This window comes from Polyodon spathula, chromosome 4 (assembly GCF_017654505.1).
Source record: "Polyodon spathula isolate WHYD16114869_AA chromosome 4, ASM1765450v1, whole genome shotgun sequence".
NCBI classification, from domain to species: Eukaryota; Metazoa; Chordata; class Actinopteri; order Acipenseriformes; family Polyodontidae; genus Polyodon; species Polyodon spathula.
This window is the reverse complement of record NC_054537.1, coordinates 47688939-47716022: the sequence shown is the minus strand read 5'-3', so window position 1 is coordinate 47716022 and position 27084 is coordinate 47688939. Positions and strand designations below refer to the sequence as shown.

The 27084-nt window shown below is 36.1% G+C and overlaps 1 protein-coding gene across 1 annotated transcript in view; it reads left to right on the top strand.

The window, feature by feature from the left end:
* The window catches only part of LOC121314598 (epidermal growth factor receptor-like), a 148152-nt gene that overhangs the window by 19267 nt on the left and 101801 nt on the right, over positions 1 to 27084 (top strand). The gene's annotated exons all lie outside the window — the stretch shown is intronic.

Genomic DNA, 27084 nt, shown 5'->3' with positions numbered 1-27084 from the left:
GCGACAGCTTTGGTCTCGTGAGCAATGCCCCCATTGTCAGCGTCAAACGACACAAACAATAGAAACAGGAAGTTGGGAATTGTTCCAGTTTTCGTCCTTCATTTTTTGTCCCAGTCAGAAAGTTGTTAAATCGTCCTGGTTTTGCTGTTGTATTCACAGACTCTTGTCTTGGTACAGCTGCATAAAAGCTGTATGTTTTCACCCACTCTGGGTTGTGTGTTCGGTGAGTGGATAACGGGATTGGAGACAGAGGTAAAGATAATAAGAATAGTTAAAAAGTATTAGTAGTAAAATATCTGCTCACCGTGTTTTGTTTAGTCTGTTTTGTTTGTCTGGTTATTTTGGCGAATGTGTCGTGTCCTTGTGTTTTTGTTTGTTACCACCGTTTATTTTCTATCTGTTCTGTTCACTCATTAAATGCTGAGCGAGACTATTCGCTCAGCTCCACCAAACTCCACCTCTCTCTTTGTTTATTTTCCTGTTTCTGGTCGGACGTCTCCCACGTCTCCCACGTCTTTGTGTCAGTTGTATACATTTTAAATACTATAAACTCCAGCTTCTTAGTGTTACTACTATAGTGCACATGATATCAACTGTAAAGTATATGGTATTATTGGCAAAAGTAAAACATCACACAAAAAACATGAATTTGTTTGCTCTCACACGCTTTTCAGAAAGCCTGTATATATATATATATATATATATATATATATATATATATATATATATATATATATATATATATATATATATATATTATATTTTACTTTTTTATATCTATAAATTGTATTGGAGACAATCGATAGCTACTACTGGATCTTTATTATAAACGGTATATATATATATATATATATATATATATATATATATATATATATATATATATATATATATATATATATATATATATATATATATATTCAATTTGTTCAACAGCTCTGAATTTCTAAAATGGTGTAAGTGACAGTCTTGCACATGGATTTAAATTGCGTATGAAATTCTCATATACACTTGGTTACTGTCAGATTGGCAAAGTCACTACGACCTCTCACCACTAGCCAGTATAGCTCACATAAATGTTTCCAATGTGTTGCCATTAGTAAGTCAGGACGATAACCATTTTCACTGTGTCACTTGATGCTGCCAATTTGTTTGAGATTGACTGGGTGGCTGAGGCCCCTACAATTCAGCCATGACTCTGTGCTCTCACTTTGGATAATGGGTATGCAGAGACACTGCCTGTTCCATTAGCACTGATGCTGGAGTGATGCTCCATCACAGTCAACTGTTATGAAACTTCTTCTCATACGAGTGCACTGGACAACAGAGTACATTAGAAAGCATTTAATAGACCCTGTAAAAGGAAAGACTTTGTAGATGGGTACTCTTTACCTTTTTTAAAGAAAGTTAACGTTTAAAATATATGGTTTTAACACTAGCTCTTTATTATTAACAGACAATTATTTCATGTTGAAAGAGGACTACAACAAATGTCCTTAAAAAAGTGCTGGTAGCTTCATTGATGTAGTTCAAGCAAGTTGTTGTTCGTTCGTTTGACTCTGTGAGCATCTACACACAATGAGTACTCCTGGAATGTCTGCTTTACAAATGTTTCTTTAACCGAACCCTATTAGTTGTTAATATAACTCCCTTTCTCTAAACATTAGGCCAATAAAATATAAATATTTATATGTATGCAGGTCTACAAAAAAAAAAGAAAAAAAATAATTTTCTCCATATGAAAACCTTGTCTACACTACACTGTGCAGCATTCAACACTACACTGTGCAGCATTCAACACTACCCTCTGCAGCATTCAACACTACACTGTGCAGCATTCAACACTACACTGTGCAGCATTCAACACTACCCTCTGCAGCATTCAACACTACCCTCTGCAGCATTCAACACTACCCTCTGCAGCATTCAACACTACACTGTGCAGCATTCAACACTACACTGCAGCATTCAACACTACCGTCTGCAGCATTCAACACTACACTGTGCAGCATTCAACACTACCGTCATCAGCATTCAACACTACACTGTGCAGCATTCAACACTACCGTCATCAGCATTCAACACTACACTGTGCAGCATTCAACACTACCGTCTGCAGCATTCAACACTACACTGTGCAGCATTCAACACTACACTGTGCAGCATTCAACACTACACTGCAGCATTCAACACTACACTGCAGCATTCAACACTACACTGTGCAGCATTCAACACTACACTGCAGCATTCAACACTGCACGTACATTTTGTAAATGGCAAACACAGGGGTGGGAGTGTTCCGTCTATACATGATTTTCCATCTTAAAAATATTTTGGTAACTGTGAAAAATGAGTGTGTGTTTGGAATGTGTACTGTAGCAATGGCGGACATTGGCGAGCCGAGTGCTGATTTCGTAAACAAAAACGAAAAGTTGTTTTCAGCTTCTTGCAAATTACCGTGAAAAATATGCATTTTATTTTCCTTACAGTATTTTACTGTAAAGTTATACTTTTATCAGAGCCATGCATTTGGTTACTATGCAATGGAAACGGCAACAGAGTCAAACAAATACCGACTTCATGATTGGTGTTCGAGTTATACTTATACTAGTCTTTACATTGACCTAGCGAGTCAGAAGCATATATGTTGTTACAATTTACTAATAATTTGAAGGTATCTGTAGCTTTGAAATTTTATAATTATTTCTACGTAGCATTAGAAATGTAAAGAAAAATACAAAAACTTTGTCATTTGCCGTGTATATGATTTATTCATTTAAAGGCAGCAAAATATGGAAATTGAACGTTCCTTTTCAATAGTATGTCAACATAATTTTAAAAGGTTTACAAAACTTGAAAATGTCGCTGAATTTGTCACTCATGGATGTTTAAAAAAAAAAAAATCAATTTTGTCTTCGTGTTACGTTTTTTTGCAGCCAGCATATTTATAGAACATTGATTCATTTTTAAAGATTGTTTCAATAGTGACTTGAGTTTCAGTGTTTTAATGTTCAGTAGAATAGAAATAAATAGACTATCTTTGGTTAGCTGTACCTGAGAAAATGCAGTGAAAACGAAAGCAGCCTTATTTAGCTGGAAACTAGGTATTCTCAGCACAGTAATAAGCTTTTAGTTTTGGTTTGATGGCAGCAGGAGCATAGCCTGTTATGCACGGCGACTTAGAGGTAACAAGTTATTACAATAAGCGAAGAAACAAGCAATACAGATTTTTTGTTTGTTTTTTTTGTTTGTTTGTTTCCGTTTCCTTTGTTTTGTAAAATGAAACGGTTTGTGCAATTATTGTGCACAGTGTATTTGTTTCTATAGGTTGTATACGTATATTTGCTTTGTATTTGTAGTGTATAGGCTGTGTGCAACTATGTTTAAAATATAAACAAATGTTAGCAAAAAATGTTAGCCTTGCTTCACTCGGCACCATACATTTTCCGTCTTGGCTACTTTCACCCTGTTCACACTTATTGAGTCGGCCTTGGGCTGCCTCAAAATTTCCATTCACAGTTGAGGTTTTAGGGGCCCTAAGTGCGTTCACATATGTGGCTGAAAAGGAAGCCTAAATTGCGTCGAAGTGCTTGTCGAGAATGTAAACAGTGACGTAAACACTGTGTTCCCGGAAGTTAACATAAGAGAGTGAGCTGGGAAATTTGCAGAAGTAAGTATGGCAATCTTATTTTTTGCAACACTGTTGGTACTGTACTTATTGCATAAGATACGATAAAGGCGTGTGTTAATAGTGAAGTCTGTTACCATGGAAAGAAGCGATCGTGTTGGATCATGTGTAAATGCAGCAAACAAGGACGTGTACATTACATTAGACACAATACAGATTATTTTATGACTGAATATGCAACATTGTATGCATTATTGTGGCAGTGTCTGCCCCTGTGTGTATTTTCTGTTATATGTTGTGTGTTAATGTTGGTGTATAGTCATTGGTACACGGGATATAAACGGGTCTGTGTAACACAAGTGTTTAAAATGTATATTTACATTTAGGCACGAGTATTGCACAGCACTTCACGTGCAAGTAAAAAGTAATAATATATGAGCACGGGGAATTACACTTTATTAATTCATGTGCAGTTGTACCGCGACTCCAATTGAATGATTGATTAGCAGTCGAGTCTCGGTACAGCTGCATAAAAGCAACATGTTTTCACACACGGGGAGTGCGTCTTAGGGGGGGGGGGGAGAAGCATAATTATAAATATCAATTGTTTTGTGTAGCGTTCGTCCACCCTGTTTTGTCATGTCTATTAGTTTTGTTTGTCTATTTATTTTGGCCTCACGTGCCGTGTGCTGTTTTGTTACAAACCTTTTATTTTCTGTCAGTTTAATTATTAAACTGCGCATCAGCGCCTTCACCATTCCTGTTTCTGGTCTGTCGTCACCCACTGCGGCTGTCTTTGTGACACGTGGTGTGAGAACTGGGATTACCATCGCCTCCTAGATGAAGACCGCTGTTTTTTTTCCCCCTAAAATTGGACAAAAAGGCCAAATTGGAAATTCAGAAACATTTAAATATACCCTCCCGTGTTTTAATATTAATTAGGTTATTTGCATTTGGAAGGAGAAAAAAGTGAGACTTATTTTTCTTTTTGCATAGAAACCTGGTCTTTTTAATAGTCTGCAAACCTTACAGCAGGCTACAAAATACTTTAAAACCTGTTGGTGAAATATATATATATAGCAAATAAACTTTATGATAATTAAATGTGTTTGTGTTTAGCTATTTTTGGAAAATACCTTACTTTGTAAAAGATTACATGTTAGGTGCTGAAATGAATAGATTTTAGATCCTTGTCCTTGTCAACATTTGCCAGCTTTAATGCGACACATTGATTAAAATTACAGTGCAAATCTGTCGTTAGTAGGGTGAGGCTGTGTGCATCCCTTCATTATTGAAAGCATGACCAAGAAGCCTGAGGGAACAGGACAGCCGCAGAGGAAATCAGAGCTGAATTGATTTGCGATAGCAATCATTTCAAAATTCACATTAGTCTCTGGAGGAGGAGTGAATAGTAACCAACTTGGGAGCTTATTTGCATTCCTTGTTAGCAGCCTGACAGCATGCCTAACTGTGAAGGTGGACATTTCCCTTAAACCATCAAAATCAGTGTCAGCTCGTCAGAGGAGGCACTGCCTGCTGTTTCTGTTTGTTTCTTTAAATTGTGTGTGCCTTGCTCTGGAATTAAAGTTTGGCTGATTTGGATCCTTTTTATTAAATTTCGTATATACAGAACAGTATATCATTATTTTGTTGGTCATTTATTTAAGTTGAGCTAATTAAGTCGATAAAATATTTTATGCAAAGTATGTTAAAGTTAACTGGAATATGATCATAACCAAAGTGATATTACTGAGCTCTTATCCCCATTGACTCGCATTATATTCTGGCCAGAACATTTCAATGTGGTGATAAGAAATAGAGGGTGACATTAACAGAAGAATATTAAGCAGTTTTGATTGTATTTACTTTAAAAATCTTTACTAATCATACATTCTGAGCATGTTAGTTGACATGATCCAGCTGCAGTAAATTCAAATGTTGCACAACCTGAAATAAATCGGAACAATGCCATGACATTTCAATTACACTAAAAGCAGTTTGAATGTATGGGTCAGTTTTACAGTCAAGTGTAGTGGATGAACTACTGTAATGGCTGGAGCCAACAACTGTGGAAGAAAACAGTGTCACTGTTGTAACTGATGAGATATGTAATACCATTCTGGAACTCCATACTTTAAAAACTATTAGCAGAAACATGAACCAGGCCTGTAATATTGCTACCTTTTATGAATCTAACAAATAATTTCTTGGAAGACTTTCGTAGGGCAATGAGGGAACTGTAAAAACAAGGGCTTTTTCTGTTATTTGTAGTCCTGAACTTAGAGAGAGGATTGGAGTACTGTGTCTGTTGCCCCAAGAACAGGGCTTGTTGACATTTCAGTGTCCTGCTCTGTCCTGTACTCAGTATCCTGCCATGTCTGACTGTACTTTACCATGCAGGACAGTCAGTCAAACGTGTATCTCTGGACGCGAAATACTCCAACCCTACTCTGAACCTGTGTAGTATTAGTGCAGTAAGAGACGTTTATGTAAGTCAGGCACAGTTCCTTGGTTCGCTTATCAGTACCAGCGGGCAAGCCTTATCCTTGGGATGCCTTGGGAGGTGCCCAATCTTTTAATACAAATCTTCCGAAGGCATGTAGGTTGCACTTGATCTCAGGAAGTTGCATGACAGTGGAGAGAACCTGAGTTGCTGTAACCAACAACACCTTAAAGTTGTTAAAGGACTCCCAGGTCCAGCCCTCAGCACAGGGACAAGCTGCTTTGGCAGGAAGCACTTCATATCTGACATTTAAATAGGAAATAAAGTGTCATTTTTAACTTCTCTTTTTCTATTAAAAGTTGACCTAATCTTTTTATAACTGTTTTTTAGATATGACGTCTTTACATGCTTCACAACCAAAGTGCTTGAGTCTAAGCATTTACTCAATTGCTTTTAGGACAAACTTTGAAAATACATTTGTGACAGCATGAGTTATGACCTGCAGGAATATCAAGTGGAATATCATTACACATCACAAGCCTGTGATTGCTTTATTAATACTAGTGGAATGGAACTTTACAGAAAAAATAGAAAATATATCCCTGGTGTCTTAATGACTGTGTCTCAGTCAGAAGACTAAATTCTGAGCTTGGATTTAAGCTTCATTGGAATTGTAGATGTTTTCACTTATTATCTACAGCATACATGTCTTTGTTCAGTATATTTCAGTATATATTCTTCTGAATACTTTTACACCACACATTTGTCTTGTTATGTTACTTTAGTTGGGTAGGAAATGAAAGTCTGGGTTATAATAGCATATCAAATTCACAGTGGATGGTTAAAGGTCACTGGAAATTATTTGTTATCATCAAGGGAGCATGAAATGTGGGCAGATGAATTCTATCTATCACAAGGTGCACTCTTTCTGTTAAATAATACTTTTAAAAAGAAATAGAGAAGCCCAGAATATCAGTTTCTCAAAAAACAGACTTCATTTTGAAGCTTCATTGATAACAAATCACAGTCCCTAAGCAACACTTAATTTCTGATTGCAAGCCATCAAGAAAACCCAGTGACAGTTAAGAATGTATAACACAGAGACTCCCGAGTGGCGCGTTCGGTAAAGGGGCTCTGAGTGGAGTGCAGGGGGGGGGGGCCCTCTGACAGGGGTCTTCCTTGTGTCACGCGTGTGGGTCGCCGCTGTTCAAGCACACAGAGAGACAGAGACGTGGTGTTGATGTTGAAAACGCGGGCACAGGCACGCAGGTTTTATTAACAAAAACAGAAAACAAAAGTAAAATAAAGGTGGTCATGTGACGTTACCAGCGATGGTAACGAACAGAGGACTAATACATCAAGCTGTACAAAAAGTGCAAAATAAAACACAGTACAACAAACTATAAATCAAAGGTGCCGTGAAAACGGCAGGCCTTGCAGCAGCCCCGATCACAGCGATCGTCATGTTTTTATACTGACGCTCCGCTGAGACATGCCCACCCGCCTGCTGGAACAGCTGATTGCTTTCAGCTGTTGCTCCACGCTGACGGGTAATCGTTCCCAGCGGAGCACCACAGCAGCTAAACAATTAATTAAATCAACATATTAACAATTAACCCAAAAACATACAATAAACTACATATTTCCCCATGTGCAAGGCTTACGCTTTGCCACAGGCCCATATTAATGAAACTTACCATCTCCTTTATCGTGCCAGTAATAGTGTTTAACATGACAGTATTTCATCTGGTGGTGCATAAATGCCATTTATCATCAGAAAACTTCACTTATCATGACATTAGAATAATGTGCCTTTAGAGACCAATTTTCTCATTAACATCTTATTCCTACATCTGTATTGTGTCATTAATTGACCCTTAACAGCATCATAATTAACACGTGCCTCAGACCAGGCAGAGAATGAGATGCATCTTAACCGTATCATTTCCTAGCATAATTTCTGCATTTAGAAACATGTATTTAGCCAATAGTAATAATAAAAAAGGGTATGTTTAATTATCTAATAATTACGTAATTTAATTGTGTTATTTGTAATGCATACATTAAATGCTATTGTTAAGTCATCTAAACACATTTGAGGCCTATTCATTGCTCTAATAAAATGTCAGGCTTCATGTGCATGTGTGGAATATACCTGAAGAGGAGGGAGATATCTTGGATTGATCCAGAAGAGTGAAAAGACACCACAGTTTTGTTTATAATCTGATGTTCATCTTGCCAGTGCTTCAGGCAGTATATGAGCTCCTTTTTTACAGTAACAACCACATTAACCCAATCAGTCCCTTGCTATGCAGACACTGTTATGCCGTACATTCTGATATGCATTATCTAAAGAGAGCCATGAAAAAAAAACGACTAAACCACTAAAATGAAGAACATGATTAAAAGAGGGCATATAAACATACTCTACAGTTTAAACAAACTGAGATCAATTGGTTGGAAAAGGGCAAGATATTTGATATGCAAGATGTGGACGACAATATTCTGAATTTGAAGTATTTAATTGCTTTTTACAAAGAAAATAAATTTTGACTCATGCCAAAAGAAAACAAAATAGTAGGTAGTCTTTGTGTTACTTGTAGCCACCTGTACGCTGCACAGTTTTCTATGTACATTTAAATATTATTTATTTCTGTGAAGTGTGTGCAGTATATATAAGGTCCCAGATTGCCACAGTCCTTGGACAATGTTATGATTATTGCCACAATTAACAAGTACTTCTAGCTCCCAGAACTGCATCCTGTTATCAGTGAAAGGTAAGACACACCTTTCTCTACAGAAGAGACCTTGAAAGTAGAACTTAAAGAAACAGTTGTTCTTTCCAAATCAGAGGAGTCTACAAGTAGATGGTACCAATCCTATATTCAAGTTTTCGAAGCTTCGCTCCATTTCTGATGGAAATTAAATCTTAATTCACACAGAATGACCATCTTGAAGCAGAAACACAAGTGACACAAATGACAGGCCTTGCTGTTGATTTAAACACTTCCGCCTCTGTGGGTCTAATATTATGCCATGGTTTCATTTTTAATCTGTTTTTTTTTTTTTTTTTTTTTTTTACAATTAGCTAAAAATATAATTTTTATATAAACAATTCCTGGAACCCCCCCCCCCCCCCCCCCAAGGCTGACGGCGTCCGTATTACTAATGTTCAAAGGAACGAACTACACCGTAAGGATTCCATATGTAGTATGTACTTTAAAATAGATTAAACCATATGATATCGCACTGTGGGGTGGGGGGGTCGTCACGGCCTGAAACATTTTCAGGGGTGGGGGGGGGTGTTACAGTAGCTTAGTTTTAGTGGAAAGCAAACATCAGACTTTCATGGAAACCTAACTTGACAATATGCACACTAACAATTGTCTTTTAACTGGACAGTATTGATCAATCAACAGTAAAGCCATGTACTGGGCCTCAGGGGTATCCAAATACCATTTATAAACATATTACTCTTTTTAGATTGCTGATGTGCAGCAAATACTTCCATATCAATAAGGTTGCTGCACGCTGCACTCGCTATAGTGCAGTAAGCCTTAAAAATATGGAGGTTATTTTTGAAGGATGCGTAGGCATAAAAATATAGGACAAAATATTATAAAATCTGCCATAGAGCACTTTCATATTTTGTGTGAGAGCATGTGCCTTTTTCAGCATTTAAAAAGCTTACTTTTTTTTTAAAAAAACATAAGAACATTCAGCCATTCGGCGCATCTTGCTCGTTTGGTTTTTGTTGCTTATTGATCCCAGAATCCCAAGGATTCAGCTTCAACAACATTACTGGGGAGTTGGTTCCAGATTCCCACGGTTCTCTGTGTAAGAAATTTTTGTTCTGAATGCCCTTTTATGTAATTTCCTTGTTTCTTTTTTCATGTTGAAAAAGTCCCTTGGGATGACATTGTCAATACCTTTTACAATTTTTAATGCTTGAATCAGATTGCAGTTTAATCTTCTTTGTTCAAGATTGAATAGATTCAGTTATTTTAGCCTTTCTGCATATGACATGCCTTTTAAACCAGGAATAATTCTGGTTGCTCTTCTTTGCACTCTTTCTAGAGCAGCAATATCCTTTTTGTGGAGGTGACCAGAACTGAACACAGTATTCTAGATGAGATCTTGCTAATGCCTTTACTTAAAGTACAGTTTTAACATTACTTCCCTTCATTTAAATTCAACACTTTTCACTATATATCCAAGTATCTTGTTGGCCTTTTTTATAGCTTCCCCACATTGCCTGGATAAAGACATTTCTGAGTCAAGATAAATTCATAGGTCTTTTTCATAGATACCTTCTTTAATATCAGTGTCTCCCATATTGTATTAATGTACATTTTATTGCCTGCGTACAGTAGCTTACACTTTTCTCTATTAAATGTCATTTGCCATGTGTCTGCCCAGTTCTGAATCTTGTCTAGATCATTTTGAATGACCTTTGCTGCTGCAACAGTGTTTGACGCCTCCTATTTTTGTGTTGTCTGCAAATGTAACAAGTTTGCTTACTATACCAGAATCTAAGTCATTAATGTAGATTAGGAATAGCAGAGGACCTAAGACTGATTTTGCTACTTATTTACAGCATGATGAATAGTATTTTCTGACCTAGGGCTTCGGCCCATTTGTTTCTCACAAATCCGGTACAGTTCAAGCTGTGGACTAATTTGCTTGGCTCATGCCTTTCACCTCTGGAAGCAAGGATTTGAAATCAGTCTCACTAGTGAAATGAGTTTGGTGCTCTGTGCAACTGTTCCCAATTAAAAAATAAAATAAAAACACAATTTGAGTAGATAGTACTGTACACAGTTCAAAACCTGCATGTCCTTTTTTGTTTTCACATTGTGATAGTGCAAGCCAGATTTACAGCTCTGTGGGTTTAACAAGAAGCAAGAATGGCATGCGCAACTTTAGTGTGAGTTTTCCCACACTTCTGTCAATGAAGAACACCCTTGTAGGTTGTGAGAAGTTAAGCCCCTTTCACACTGACATGCTGTACCCAGGTCGTTAATGAGTGTTATGCGGGTCGGCTACCCAGTTTCACAGTGCTTTTGAAGAAGCAAGGTCGACCTGGGTGATAGAAGTAAAAGCAGCTTGTTACTGATGCTTCCATCTAACTGTCTCTGGATTGAACTGTTGGCCCAAATGTTGATTAGAGCAAATGTTTCTTCATCCCTGCTGCAATCTGGCTCATGCTGTGTCTCAATCAACACAAATATAGCTAAACAGAATAAACAGAAACGTTCCTTGTGGAAGTGAAACCTTTACGTAGGTGTGGCTGTTTCTTATTTCGCCAGCTTACAAATGACTGTCGTGCATTTTGTCTCACTTGACTGCATCCTGAGGTGGGTCGCTGCAACCCGGTTATGACCCAAGTACATGGTTTCACACTAGGCGGGATTGTGACCCGGTAGCCAGAACCTGGGTCGAGACCCGGATAGGAGTGCCAATGTGAAAGGGGCTATAATTTAGTTATAGCTAAAGTCTAATCCTAGATCTGTTGCTTAGATTCCAATAAATGTTTGTTAATGCAAGGTGGTTTAGTTATGTTGACTGTGCTATTGCCAAATAGTAAACACTCACTAGTGCTTACCACCAGCATCCATCAAAAGAAAATAAGTCGCTAGAAATCTAGTTTTCTTTTAATGAACATTATTTTTTTCAATAGATCAGCACCATTTACTATTACACAAATTTGGCAGACTTGTGCGTTCCTTATAACTGGGTGCTTCTACTGTTAATTTTGCACATAGCCTTCGGTCTTGTATAAAACAAGAACATTTTAAATTCCTACAATGTTTCCTTAGGCAGAGAACAATATCTCAAAGATCTCTTATAGGAATAGTTTACAACCAATACAGGAAATACAAAACTAACTGAACTAAACTCACTTTATGATTAAATGTTAAATACATAATTTAAAATACAAGTCAATGTTTGTTTTTCTTTATTCCTAAACAAAATTAATTGCTGTTTTTTATTTCTACATGAAATGAAAAAGAATGAAATCACATCTTATTACAAGGCGAGGCACCTGCGATGTTGACATGGCAACTTTCTTTGCAACAGCAGCCTAAGAAACTACAGGAGACTCCTCTTTCTTCAAGAGTTCAACGTGGTTTACGCAGTTTACGCAAGTCACAGTGTACTCATGTGCTCACTGCACTGTGTTACACGACCTATCTTGCTCTGAAAAGCAATCGGCATTCATCATTTGAAAATACTGTATCCCAATTAAACGATGTGATATCCCAATTAAATGAAATAAATAGCACTGGAAAGAACCATCTCCTCTCCCAGAGTTGTATCGCATTTAAGCAGAAATCCCAATTATCAGGATCCCGATTAGGCAGCGGCGACTGTACCCGTTACTTGTTTCTTCATAAAAAAACTAATATAATGTCCTTACTTATTACTTAATAAAAAAAGTAGTGCATTATATATTATATTACTCGTTATATTTCTCTCTCTTGTCTTGTCCTGTTGAGACTGTTGTTTACTATTTAACTGTATGTCTGGTAATTAAATTATTAAATGTGTCAAACAGGTTTTTAAAATGTTAAATATAACAAACAAACAAACTCTTAATAATTGGCTGGATAAAGGAAATTGTAATCATTACAACACATTTGCGCAAGTCATGAGTAAAAAAAAAAAAAAACCTTAAGTTACAAAGGCTTTTTATAAGAACGTTAGTTGGGGAAAAACTGACATATTGTATATAATACATTGTGTTAGATAAATTACTTAACGTAATAGATACACATGCATTTTTCATATGCATGCAATTTGAGTTGTTCAAAGTGTACATTCAGTCAAACTGTTTGAAACGTTTTGTTTATAAATCTAATCAGTCCTTGTTGTATCACATCAAAAGGAGCTTAGATTACTGAAGAAGAAGCTGCAAATAAAATAAACAGCAGTTCACGTCAGTGGTTAGAACTTAACTGAAATGGACTCTGGCTTTAAAAAAAAGAAAAGACCACCAATGTAGGTATATAACAGAGAAAAGGTAACGAAACAAGCGTGTTTATTTTTTTCGGAAAGTAACTAATATTATTACTCCCATTAAAAATGTAACAAGTTATATTACCTCGTTATTGACAAAAGTAATATTATTACAGTAACATGGACATTTCAAACTCTGATCTGAACTTTTGGTAATTTACTCTCGTATCACTGCCTCCCATAGTCAGTCTTGCAGTTCTGTCATGAAATTAATACAAATGTTTATGTGAACCTTTGGCAAAGTGGTAATTAGTAGCAGGTGTATAGCAGGTGTGGTGCTGGTGCAGTAATCCCAAGAACAAACAGACAACAAAGTACGAGTGAAATGGTTTGTTTAATGGTTATTAATCCAATGGTCTGATGACCAGCCAGCAAATAATAATGAGCTTCCAATACACAACAATCTGTATTGCACAGTACTGAAAAGGGTTGCAGTCCCGTAAACAATAAGCACAGTACTAAACACACACAATTAGACACACACACGATCACAGGTTCAAAGTGAGTGCTCTCAGTGCTTGTGGTGAAGTATAATATAATATGTACTACATTTGTGAACAAGTGGTGAGAACAATGTTAACAGTGACTTTAGTGCTGTGTTGATCTGGTTTTATCCTGGCCTGTGGCGACAGTTCCGGATTCGTGTTTAGCCGTCTGGTGATTTAACAAACAAGACAATTACTAACAACATGAAAAACAAACAAACACTCACAAAATACTTTTACAATGCTTTCTCTGCGTCTCACACGGTCCTTCCAGTTTCTCAATATAAACTAAGCGAAGGAAAAGATTTACGATTCTCTGACCCCTTTATGCTATCACGCATGACCCCTTGGTAAGCAATTGCAGCTGACTGTATTGCCTGCAGCTGCTACCTCGTTTACCTTCCGGGTCAATACGTTCCTGCAACAGAGTCTCGCCTTCTTCTAGGCTGACTGGCTTCCTGACCCTGGAAGTGAACTGTCAGGCCAGCCCGTCCAAAGACTTCCCTTTTCGCTACTTTGCGCCCTCACAGGTCGGGAGGGAGATTTCCAACCAGAACTCATTAAATTTCTGTCACAGAATCCCTTGAGCTGAAAATGCAAGACAGGCTTAACCTCTTCCATTTCTGATGGTCTTAAGCTGTAGGAAATGTATTGCAGGCTAATCTTTAATCACAATCTATTACAAGGCATCACTTGGCATCACTGGTTATGTGGATAAACTATCATTACCAGTGTTAATGGTTTGATTAGTCTTGCTGGAGCAATAAGAGCTTGGAAAGGATAGCCAGGCACCTGGTAGCTCTGCAGAAGTGTCTATTGCAGTGGTTTTTCTAAGCTACTGCTATTGTTCTAAACTGCTTTGACACAGGTGTATATATTTTTGTAGAGTGAATATTCTGAATCCAAATTCCATTCATTACAAATTGTAGTTGCCCTTGGGAATACACGCAATTTAATTGCATAGCAGGACTTTGCAGTTACAAATAGTGCAATTTAAGCAAACACAAATAGTGTTTAACTTGCTGTTTTTTTGTACATTATTACAAAATATAGGTGAATATTCCGTTAACAGATGTGTTTTGGAAAAGATATGTCTTGCTTTGAGAATACCAGGGTGAACATGACTTGCATATGCATGCGTATCCTTCAACTAAGGAAACAATTTTTTTGTATGACAACCTAAACCATGTAAAACTATGCAAAGCAAGCACATAGAACTTTTTTTTAAACACAGTACATTCCGTTTTTGTTAATTTCACACATGCAGAGCTTTTAACCGGAACCCAGTGTGAAAGACAACAGTGCATTTCTTGGAAAATGTATTAAAGTTACACATGTAGTTTCCTTTAGTTTTGAAGAAATCCATTTGCAATCTGGTTTCTGCATTTATATTAGTCCCTTTTTTAATATGGCTACAAATTACTTGCTAGAGTGGTTGTACGTTACATTTTTCCTTGAATGAGTTGATGCTTGTTCATATTTTGTACATTTGTGTCCAGTTAAATATGACCATTCCTTCTCGGTTGAAATTGTTTCACGTGTGTGGCGGTGGAGGGGGGTGGTATATTAATTGTATTAGACTCTTCCTGTGTGCCTGCAATGACATGCTGTGTTGTGTCACGATTGTTAATTCACGGTACAATAATTAGGTGCTATATTGTTTAATGAAGGGAACATGACAGCGGGTGTCGAAGTTTGATTTCCCTCAGAGTTGGTGTTCTGCCATCGTACCAGTAGCTGAAGTGTTCCTGAGCTTAGATATATAGCTGGCAGCGTAGGTTTTTTTTTTGCCAGTACAACACAAACCCTACCCTTTGTATACACAGTTCTTATGACCATGCTATATAAACGGGGTGCTGTGGTTTTATTGTGCTCTGTTCAGTTCAGTATATATGAATACTATGAATCACATTTCTAGCTTTTGAAAGCTTTCCCAAACCAAGTGGTTTTAGCTACAGCCTTCATCAGTAAATGTTGATTGTGTAACTGGGTTGTTCTGTTGTATTGATAGGTCTTTTAAGCACTTGATTTTCTCAAGAGCAGTATTTGTTTGCATTACTGTCACATATCTAAATTACATGGGACAAGGTGGGGTGTTGTACAAGCTTTAAAATAAACAGGGTTTATTCAGTGTTAAAATATAGAATGTAAAATAGTTTATGTTTTGGCTTCAAAGCTTTTTTCAAGGGGGTGTAAGAATAGAGCCACAGCATGCAGCCTTATTCACAAAGCTTGAAGTCTTGCTTCATTAAATAATATTTTCAAAGTCTGTATGAAACTCAGAAATTTGGTTAATTTACAAAGTTACAGTTTGATATTAATGCAGCTGTTCCAAACTGTTGATGGCTTCTTTAACTACAGTTCTAAGATAACAACACTGTATTATATTACCAAATATACCAAATTCATAAATTATTGAAATTTGAAATAACAAACACCCTATAAAATCTACTGGAGCTTCACACTCCACATCTTCAGGCTTAACTGACTAAAATAAAAATCAGTAAATTCATATTTCAGTAAAGATACTGTATGAACATGGTATATGATCTCTTACGATTCAGGTTTAGACCACAATTCTGTTGAGAAAGCTGGTTGGTGTACTGAAGTTTAGTTGAATCTGTGCATGTTTAGGAACATTATTTTTTAATTTTTTTGTTCAATTTGTACTTATTCCCCCTGCTATCCCTAAACTAGAATGTCATTATTGGTGTCTACTTAACCCACAGCAGCTGTTTACAGCTCTTTACTAAGTTCACAACAGATGAACTGCTGTTTTGATGTAGCTTAAACTTGCTGCTTCATCATTTTACATGAAAAGTACAAAGTGAACTGTCTTTTGAAAGCCATAGTGATATATGTAAGGGGTATACTTTCATAAGTATTTTGGTATTGTTTTTTTATTGAGGAATGATTAAAAGGTATTGCTGTATGGGAACTGAGTGTGCTGCAAATACAAAAACATGTTCAGATTCCACACAAGACCAAACAAGCCCAAAGCCAACAGTGTTCAGATATTTACACAGTAAGTAGAGCAGCAATATGACAGATGAACTCCTTGAAAAAACTATATCATATTGTAGTTGCTTTGGGGCAGTCCTTCCTCCAATCTGAAGTTTAAAACACATTCTGAAGAGATGTATTTTATTGTTGCTGTGCCTTTGGAAAGCTTCCTCAATAGTACCATTTTGATTGGAAAGCTATATAAAGATAAGTAGCAGATTAATTAGTTGTTCAAAAATAGTACCATGACTAATATTATGTTACCAACTGTTTTGTTTTGTTAATTTAATTTTAGATTTTTTCAATGAAGACACCTTCATAAAGGGTTAAGTTGTAAATCATGTTATGAAAATGGTTTATTGTGCTGCAATATAAAGTTGTAGCTTAAAGCCATGAACAATTGCATTACCTGGAAGACCTTGCAATGTACAAATCAATGTACAAGATTTGCTTAACAATAAATAGCTGCAAACCCCAATACAAATGGAGAGTCTGCCTCTTCTGGGAATAAATAAATAAATAAATAAAACACCACTGAATTCTTCATCTAAGGAAGTAGAAATACTTGTTGATGCAGTTCTTCATTTCTGTAAACCTTCCCTCAAGGCAAAGGATCAAAAGATCCAGCAGCCATACAAAAAAGAGAATGGGATAGCGTGTTGAATTATTCTTTTGTTTTTTGTGACAACTGTGTAGTTTTCTGAAAAAAAAAAATATATATATATATTGGGCCTGGTAGACTTGCTTATACCCAAATTGTCTCCGATGGATCTTTGACTTGGAGGATATTTTATGATATAATGAAAAGTAAATAAATAAATAAATACATGTTAAAGTAAATTAAACATCTATACATGTATTTATTTATATGTTTATTTATGTATTCATTTACTGAGCAATTCCACAGGAAGGTCAACCTAAGAGGTAATTTTTAAATCATCCTATCATGGTTAACGTATACTCATTTTACAGGAAATTGTGTCTACTTATATGATTTGTAAGGCATTACCAAAGAAAATGATGGATTACAGGTGAAAACCTACATTTTTTTTTTATCTGTAGTCTATTCACTGGTTACAAAACTTGGTGGGAAATGGATGGAGCAATTTTAATTTTTATATGTTACTAAAGAATAATACATGAATCCTGATAATTCTTTCTAAAGCAGATTGTGATAGGTTAATGGTAAGGGCAGGCAGCTAATTTCATCATCACTATTTTGTAAAATTGATAGTGTTTACAATGGCACAGACTCCCAGTACATCTGACAACAAAATTCCATGTTTTTTTGTTTGCTCCTACTATTAAGTTTTGAAATGAATTTCATGCTATAGGTTCAGAGCACAAATGGTGCCCTCAGCATATTGAACATATTGATTGCTGACCACACTCTCTAGTTTAGCAGAAACCATGCAGTCGGGCGTACATTTTTTGGAAGTCTGACACCTGGAGGGTTTCCAAAGTTTTTATTTATTTATTTATTTTTGAACTGTGATAATATCCTTATATTTGCAGATGTTACACATTTGTATCACTGTAGCGGCCAGTGTGCGGTGCCATTAATTCATACCGTATCCTCCCTCATTTCAACAGCTATTGCTACTGTCTTAATTATCCTAACTTTTTCCCCCCGGAGGCTGGTACGAGACACGTCTTCATGGAAGTTTTTGGGGTACTATTCAGCAGAGACATTTGCAGTTATATTCTGTGTGCACGATTCATCGTGTAGTTTAGACAGAAGCTGTTGGGTGCTGCTGCGGGCACCTAAATAAACTACAGCAAATCAACATGCCTGTATTTCTGATTTAATAATAATAATAATAATAATAATAATAATAATAATAATAATAATAATAATAAAACTGTTTCCTATATGAGTCAATTTCTACAAATGTCGGTGCAGAACTATGAATTCTGTAATAGTTTCTGTTGTCGCAGATTTGGGGAATCCTGGTAGGGTTAGTTTTTAAACCTGTTCATTTACGATTAAAAAATAGTGTAGTGCTGGATGTAAGTACAGTTCAATATTGAACACTTGATTTGGTGTATTTGATGTTTATAAATAAGGGTTAAATTAACGTTTGGGGAGGGGGGCCCACAATAAGGTCCTACACTGTGGCCCATCTTCCTCTTCCTCCACCACTGGCAGCACCAGTCCCAGCAGTGTCAGCAGCAGTCGATAAATTCTTTAATCAACGTTAATCAAACAAAACGAGTGCTATATTACATGTATGGAATGAAAATGCATCTTGCGACAAAGCTGTTATCAGAATATAGAATGGTAATGTAAGCCTATAGAAAATGTACATTTTAATGTGCGTTTTTGTTTCAATATGGTCCATATTCATAAAGCGTTTTCTTTTTTCTTTCTTTTTTAAATGATCCGAATGATAATGTTTTTTTTACACCGGTTTTCTCCCCAATTTGGAATGCTTGCTTGTTATTTGAACCCCAGTTCACCACTGCAACCCCCTGGTGACTCGGGAAACAGAGGCTGGAACAAGGCGTTGTCCGAAACGTGCTCCTGCCAATCCGTCCTGTTTCGCACTGCGGATCCACAGTGTGGCCACCAGACCTATCGTGCCGGAGGACAACACAGATCCACTGCAGAACCAGAGGTGCCCTATCGGCCACAGGGGTCACTGGTACGCGGTGAACCGTGGATTCCCCTGCCGACCTAAGCCCTCCCTGCCTGGGTGGCGCTCGGTCAATTGTGCGCCGCCTCCTAGGAACCCCCAGTCATGGTCGGCAGTTACACAGCCTGGATTCGAACCTGCGATCTCCAGGCCATAGGGCACATCCTGCACTCCATGCAGAGCCTCTATAAAGCATTTTCAACCAAAATCAAAAATAAGCATTTGAACTGTTAAATTATCACATGAAAGATTTATCTGACACAACAACTTATTTGTGTTGTTTTCCAATAAGTCAATGGTTTATAAATATGACCCTACAATAGGTTTTCTCCAGCTCTCTCAGAAAGTCTGTGAATCAGGGACATTTTGTATTGTACAGAAAAAGGCAAATGTTTTATTTTTTTTTTTTATTCACTATTTTTTTTTTTCATGGGTACCATTGATTCAGGCAAGTTGCTTAAATATTTAACCCTATGTGCCTTGTTTTTATCAGGCATTGTGGTTCTACTTAAACATTTACAACTGCAAATTAAATGGTTTAATTATTTTTCCTCAAGTTATATTAATGTAAAAAACTAAATATAGCTTTTGTAAATTGTTAAGTAAAAATCAAGCTGAAATAAACAGCCTGCTTTTTACTACTTGTTTCCAGCACAGATAATCTATTCGACTAGTACTAAAGTGTGTGTAGGGCTGTACAGCAAGGCTTGGCTAGTAAATGGTAATCTCTGATCAATACATGTTTGTGGTTGGCTATCCTAAGGAGTCTACTGTGAAGAGATGTATAGCCTGGTATTACCTAAGTTATTTTTACCTCGGCAGATTTCAAGGTCATCACCACTGTGTTAACAGTAATAATAACTAAATAATAACCACAATTATATTTAGTTAACTGTAATAATAACTAGAACTAAAGTTAAACTAATAACTACTGTGTATCTAACTATAACTGAAATGAAAAATTCATAACTTAAAAAAAAAGGTAACTAAAAAAACACTAGTCTATGGTAACCTACGGAGCCTTGACAACTACGATTGCAAGTATTTATTTAAAGTATTTTTAGTATAAACTTCCCAATTTAAAAATGTAATTCTATGTTTGCTTTATAATAATTTTTTTTTTTTGCTTTATTTCATTTTATGTTTGCATTTTGCTTTTATTTCATGCTATTTCGTATTTTTGAAAATCACAGGGCTCTAAGGATATCCCATGCATTAGTGTCTCCCTTCTTATTGTATGTTGTAAGTAAACAGGAGTACGGCACATGCTTCTGGAATATGCAATTGTAACCCATTCTTTTAAAGTATGCATGGATGTTTTATTAGAATAATGGTGCATTAACCCTACATACAGTAGAAATGTCCCTTAGAAAAGATATATTTTATAATTGTTCCTCTAATAACTTGCACCTGTGATCAAGGAATGGAGAAGTAAGTATGTTTTGGTAATCTTTCCTGTAAATCACACACACATCTGTCTACAATGGTCTGCAATTTACTTGTAAGATGGGAGTGCATCATACTCTTCGATAACACAACATTGTTTCAGGTATGAAGCATGATGGAGAATGTTTGTTTATTTGACTACCTTTAGACTATTTATAATGAATGCCTTGAAGTGATGGGTGGAATTAAGAAGTGATTATTGATTGCACCTCAATTATGGTTAGGCTAAAAACATTTGCAGTCAGGAAGTTAAAGTCCGGGGGTGGTCTTTCAGTTATTATCCAGCACTTCTTCCACATATTCTAATGCTACTCTTCTGGTTCACCGCATTCTTCTTCAGCATTACACTGAAGAAGGCACTGACTTACAGTAGTTTCTTGTAGCTGGGAAAAGGAGCACTTGGCACTGGTGAGACAAGTCAAAGAGTGAAGTTTCTGAGAGTTTGAGTTCTTTAAAGGAAATACTTTTTTTTTGTTTGTTTTTTTCTTTTTTTAATCTTTAATGAAATATATATTTTACTTTATGCTCAAGAAATGTCTAAAACCATCTTACTCCATCCCCCCAGAAACAACATCGACTGCCTTCCTTCATGGCTTTAGCTGTAAGAACGGTTGCCTTGGAAGAATTATTTGCCTGCCTTAAATACATGTGCTGTGCTGGAAACACAATCAGAAATTCACAAAATCCCATTGCAAAACTCAAATATCTAACTAAATACTGTAATTCATCATTAGCCAATAAGAGCACTGTATTCTAAAAATCATTCGGCCAGTACTGAAGAATCCTTACAACAGTTGTAGAAAATGGTGTAGAAAGCTATATGGGCCTATTTGCCACACACACATACCCTACATACTGTGTGCAGTATTATGCCATGTTTTAATCTGCATTCTGTAAAACTCCTTCCAATATCAGTCTCTTGCTGATGGAAACAAACAAGACCAATTTTAATTCAATCCCATTGGCATATGGAGGCAAGGGTTTAGTTACCACAAAATTAGATACTTAGAAAAATCATTAATAATGCCGTATTTCTGCATTAAAAGTGTATGTTCAATTCTTAAACCTCTGACTTGTGACATCTTGTAATTCCCCTAAATCCAGCATTATAGTTGTCATGACCAGCAGAGCGGAATAGGTGTATATGGTTGCTTGTGAACAACAACTTCTTTCCAGAGAGCAAACTTTTCCTCCTCCCTTGACACCTAATCACTTCAATAGCCCTTTTTCCTATGAATGAGGTGTCTAGAGTATGTCCCAAGAATTTTAAAATGACTTCTCATGAATGTATCACATGTTAGTATCCTTATCAAACCAGTTGATTTATAAATTCTGTATGTGGGACTGATGCATGACTCTTGTATTACACATCCAGTCTACTGATGTCTTGCAATTAAAAAAAATAAGGACATCGTGTGACATGTGGTTAAAGTTTTTCCAAATTTTGGGCATTCAGCATAATGTAGCCTACAGGCTGCTAAACATAATTTAAACCAAGAGACTCAACTTTGTGACTACAGTCTACTCAAACTTGTTTTCATGGGTGAGGCTGAAATGGCTGTGGGCACATAAAGATAATGATAACGGCAAATCAAATATGTAGTTCACTTTTATCTGTAAAAAAAACTTACTTTATATGACAATCAATCCTGGCTGCTTTGAAATTAACACTCCAGAAGCTTACTCTTATTGTGCTGTTATGTGTGGGTCAAGTTATATTTAACATCCACACACAGTTTTACTAAGTTTCCTTGACTAAGAAGATTAGGCAGTCAATTTAATACATGCAGTTCTTCTGATTTAAAAAAAAAATTGAAATGCAGTCATTTTATAAAGATATTGTGAAGAGATTTTATTTCAATAAACATCTGTATGTAGACCGACTGTAGTTTTTTTTTTATTTTTATTTTAAATGCCTTGCCTGCCTTGCAATTGATGAATTGGCCTCAGACAGTCTGGGATACATAAAGATTACCAGGCAGGTGTCTATGCAACACTTTTGGCTATGTTAATTTATTTTTATAGCCAGTCACCATGTACGTGTGATATTTAAGTAGACTATGCTTAAAATAGCTGTACAATATACAAAAGAAAATTATGGAAACTGTAAAGGTCCAATAAATTAATGTACAAAGTGAGAGTTGAGGTGCAGTCATAAATACAAGCAATCAAACGACATCACTCTTTTAATATTAATGTTTCCCCAAACACTTTTTGAAATGTAAATAGTGACTGAGCGAGTGCTTCACTAACTTTTGGTTAATATTACAAAATAAATCAGAGGGAGATCAAGTTGAACAAACACATATTTATTTGATTTGCAGAGTTAAACATAAATGTTCCATTAGCAATTGCTTTCTCCGCTTTGACACTGAGTTTTTGGGTCAAGCAAGATACCTATGCTCTTGTGACAAACTCAGAACCGTACTTACCTTTTCTTTCAAGCGTCCTTGTGTGCTATAATAAAGTGTGTGTAAACCTTGTAGTTTTTAACCTTTAGTGAGGCCTTTTGTTTTCAGATCACGATAAGGATATTGAGACCTCCTTAATCCACAGGTGTGTCTGGGTTGTTGGCTTTTACTCAATTGTTTTACGTCTGTGTCAGATTTATTTTACAAGTTTTGGGAAGGCTGGAAATTGGTTTTATATTGAGATTCAAAGTGCTATGAACTGGATTGATAATAGAATTGTGGCGTATTAGCTGCTTAGCCAGTTCCAACCCTACTATACCAAGCCATGGCAGTAGAATCCCTTTATCCAAACTTCATTCTTTTCCAAACTTTCCACTCCAACATTTCCCACCTGAATAAACTCTTGGGCATAAACTCACCTATCCAAGTGTTGGAGTAGCCTTTGTTAGAAGGGGTTCTAATGTAGAATCAATAATTATAAATTAATCTGGACAAGCATCTCTGTTTCTTTTGATGGAGATACTCAAATCTCAGTATAACGGGAGGGTAGTGTACCATGGAGCTAAAGCTGGGCTGTCATGATTTCACCAAGTAAAGACATGGCAGTCTTGAGCTCATACTAGGAAGCCAAAAGGAGAGCACTAGAGCACAATAGTTCAGGCCAATAACGCAATGTTCAAGGACAGTGGGCATATGCTGTACCTTAGCCACTCTAGGCTTTTCTAGCATTACTGATACATCTGTATCACAGTAATTTAATTTGTTGCAAGAAACCACTAATATACTGTGCCATCTAAGTTCAATATTGTGGAAAAGTCTTTGCTATGAGGGACCTAATGACACAATTTACAGTAAGTAAAATGGTATTATTAACTGTAGTAAAAAGTGTTTTGTCAGTTTAAGTACTTGGCTATAGATTTAAATGATCAGTAAATTCCAACACATTTTGTGGTAAATGCTTGTCGAAAGACTAATAGCCCATTATTTATTAAGCTAAAAAACGAGATATATATATATATATATATATATATATATATATATATATATATATATATATATATATATATATATAGATATTAGGTCAGATGCCAACCCGGTTGGGGTAAGTACCTACATGGAAAGTATTTTTTTTTTTTTTTTAAAACTATTTTCATGATAAAAGTAAAACAAATTAAGTTAAATAGCGATTGAATTAGTTAACAAAGCTCAGTCAGTAACTTTGAAATATATATTAATATATATCTATATATATATATATATATATATATATATATATATATATATATATATATATATATATATATATATATATATATATATTTTTTGTAATTCCTGTGGAGACACCTGGACATCAAATGTTCTACTTTTTACAAATTTAAAAAGTGAATCACTTATTTAATCCAACTATAGCCTTTTTAACCCATTTTCATGAAATGTTAGGCTCCTGCCTTTCTTAAGCCCCTTTCACACTGGCACACCTATCCATGTCCGGACCTGGGTTCTGCTGAACTGGGTCACAATCCCACATAGTGTGAAACCACGTACCTGGGTTCAGTGATCCACCTCAGGATGTTATGAGCTGAAGCAATAACAAACAGCCGCGCATGCGTGAAAGTTTCACTTTCACAAGGAATGTTTATGTTTAGCCATATTTTAATTGCTTGAGACACACCATGAGCCAGATTGCAGCAGGAATGAAGAAACATTTGCTTTAATCAGCATTTGGGCCGATGGTTCAATCCAGAGACACTTGGATGGAAGCGTCAGCTAACAACTTGCTGTCTTGCTTTATCAAAAGCAGGGCAAATCGATACACCGGGTCCTGACATTGTGTACTTGTCTGTCTGTCACCCAGAACAGTCAATCCCTTTAAAAGCTTTATCAAAAAGCAGTACAAAGTGTATGACGAAATCTTTTAAAACTGTGTATACAATGTGGCAAGTGCTGATGGTGAGTAAGTAGATTCAAGAAAATGCACAGAGTCGTTGCCAGGTGACAGGGAGTCTGGTCCCAGGGTCAGAACTCAAAATTACAATGCTTGCGTGACATTAAATACCCTTCTGTATAGATTCCACCTGACCCAATGGTAAGAATTTAATGCCAGTGTGAAAGGGGCTTTAGTCTGGATTGATGGAGTGCTCCCATTATCCTAATCAGGATGCACCAAGTTAATGGAAAGAGTAAATAACTACTTTGAACAGTTTCATATCTGTGGCTGTAAATGTTATAACAGCTTTAAAAGGAAATGGTTTTGCTTTCACCTCTTGAGAAAAGCACCATATAAGTACAAAGTGCTACAGTATGACGAAACCTTGAAACATATCTCACATTCTTGGCATTGCAGACATCTTTTAAAACTGTGTTTATACAATGTGGCAAGTGTAGATTTTTAGATTTTAGTTCTGGATATGTTATTGCATTAGGATTTTTCATAAATACATGGAATTGGTCAATAAGTTTTTTCGATCACTACTGTTGATTTGGCAGATGCCTTTATTAATTATTAACTTCTTACATAATTTATTGGTAATAAACGTATAGGTTTTAAATGTTAAATAAAACAGATATGTACAAGCCAAATATACAAATGTTCCTCAGTATTAAATATGTGCACTTAAAAACAGGTTTGTTTTGTATGATTTAGCTTTTGAAGTTTCTCTCAGCCTTGCAACATTGTTTTAATCTTCCAACTAGATTGTTGCAATTTGATTCTGTTGGTGATGTCAAGAAGTTCCTTCCACAGACAAGGGTAGCAATTGCCAGAGATTGCAAACCCAAGTTGTTAACTTTGGGCTAAAAAAAAAAAAAGTAATGTTAATATGTATGGAAACATAACACTTACATTGGATTTTTGTGGTGTGGTCAGTGATTCACAGGTACAGGAAAAGAGGTTTGTTAAAAGTGCATATTTATAGGCGTCACTGTAGATATTTGTTATTAGCTGTTTCCCCAGTTAATTGTTTCACAGTAAATGTGGATTTGTTCAGTAAATATATTCAGTTTTGTCTCATAATTTGATTGACTGTTCTAGTAATGAATTAATTAAGTGGTACATTGAAATTTCATTCTGTTCGATATTTATTTTTAAAACACTTAAACTCAAAATCAATTATTGTAAGGTGACATTGTTTTTTTGTTGGGAAATATTTTTAAGAAAAATATAAAAACTGAAATATCTTGCTTGCATAAGTATTCAACCCCCACACATTAATCTTTGGTAGAGCCACGTTTCGCTGCAATAACAGCTTTAAGAATTCTGGGGTAAGTGTGTACCAGCTTTGCACACAGTGTTGGAGTGATTTTGGCCCATTCTGCTTGGCAGATTTGCTCCAGGTTGTTCAGGTTGGTTGGACGACGCTTGTGGACCGCAATTTTCAAATAGTGCCACAGATTCTCAATGGGATTGAGATCAGGACTTTGACTGGGCCACTGTAGGACATTCACCTTTTTGTTCTTGAGCCACTTCAATGGTAGAGTATATCTTTGGTCTTCATTTTCCTTCAGATTCACAGCCTTACCAACGATCCTTCAACAGTGGGGTTTTTATCCAGAAAATGTGACAGCAACTTTAATGGGTCACAGATGGAGGCCAATGGTAAGGTAATTATGTCCTCGTTAGGGCAATTTCTTTCATCGTTGCAAACTGGGAACTTCCACAGCACAAGGGTTGAATACTTATGCAAGCAAGATATTTCAGTTTTTTATTTTTCTTAAAAATATTTCCCAACATAAAACCAATGTAACCTTACAATAATTGATTCTGAGTTTCAGTGTTTAAAAATAAAATATCAAACAGAACGAAATTTCAATGTACCATTTGTAATTCGGTAATATGAGAGAATCGGTCAGGGGTCTGAATACTTTTGCAAGGCACTTTATATATATGTGTGTGTGTGTGTGTGTGTGTGTGTGTGTGTGTGTGTGTGTGTGTGTGTGTGTGTGTGTGTGTGTATATACATATATATTTTTTTTTTTTTTTTTTCCTGTTAACTGTGTTGTGTCACTCATTGTT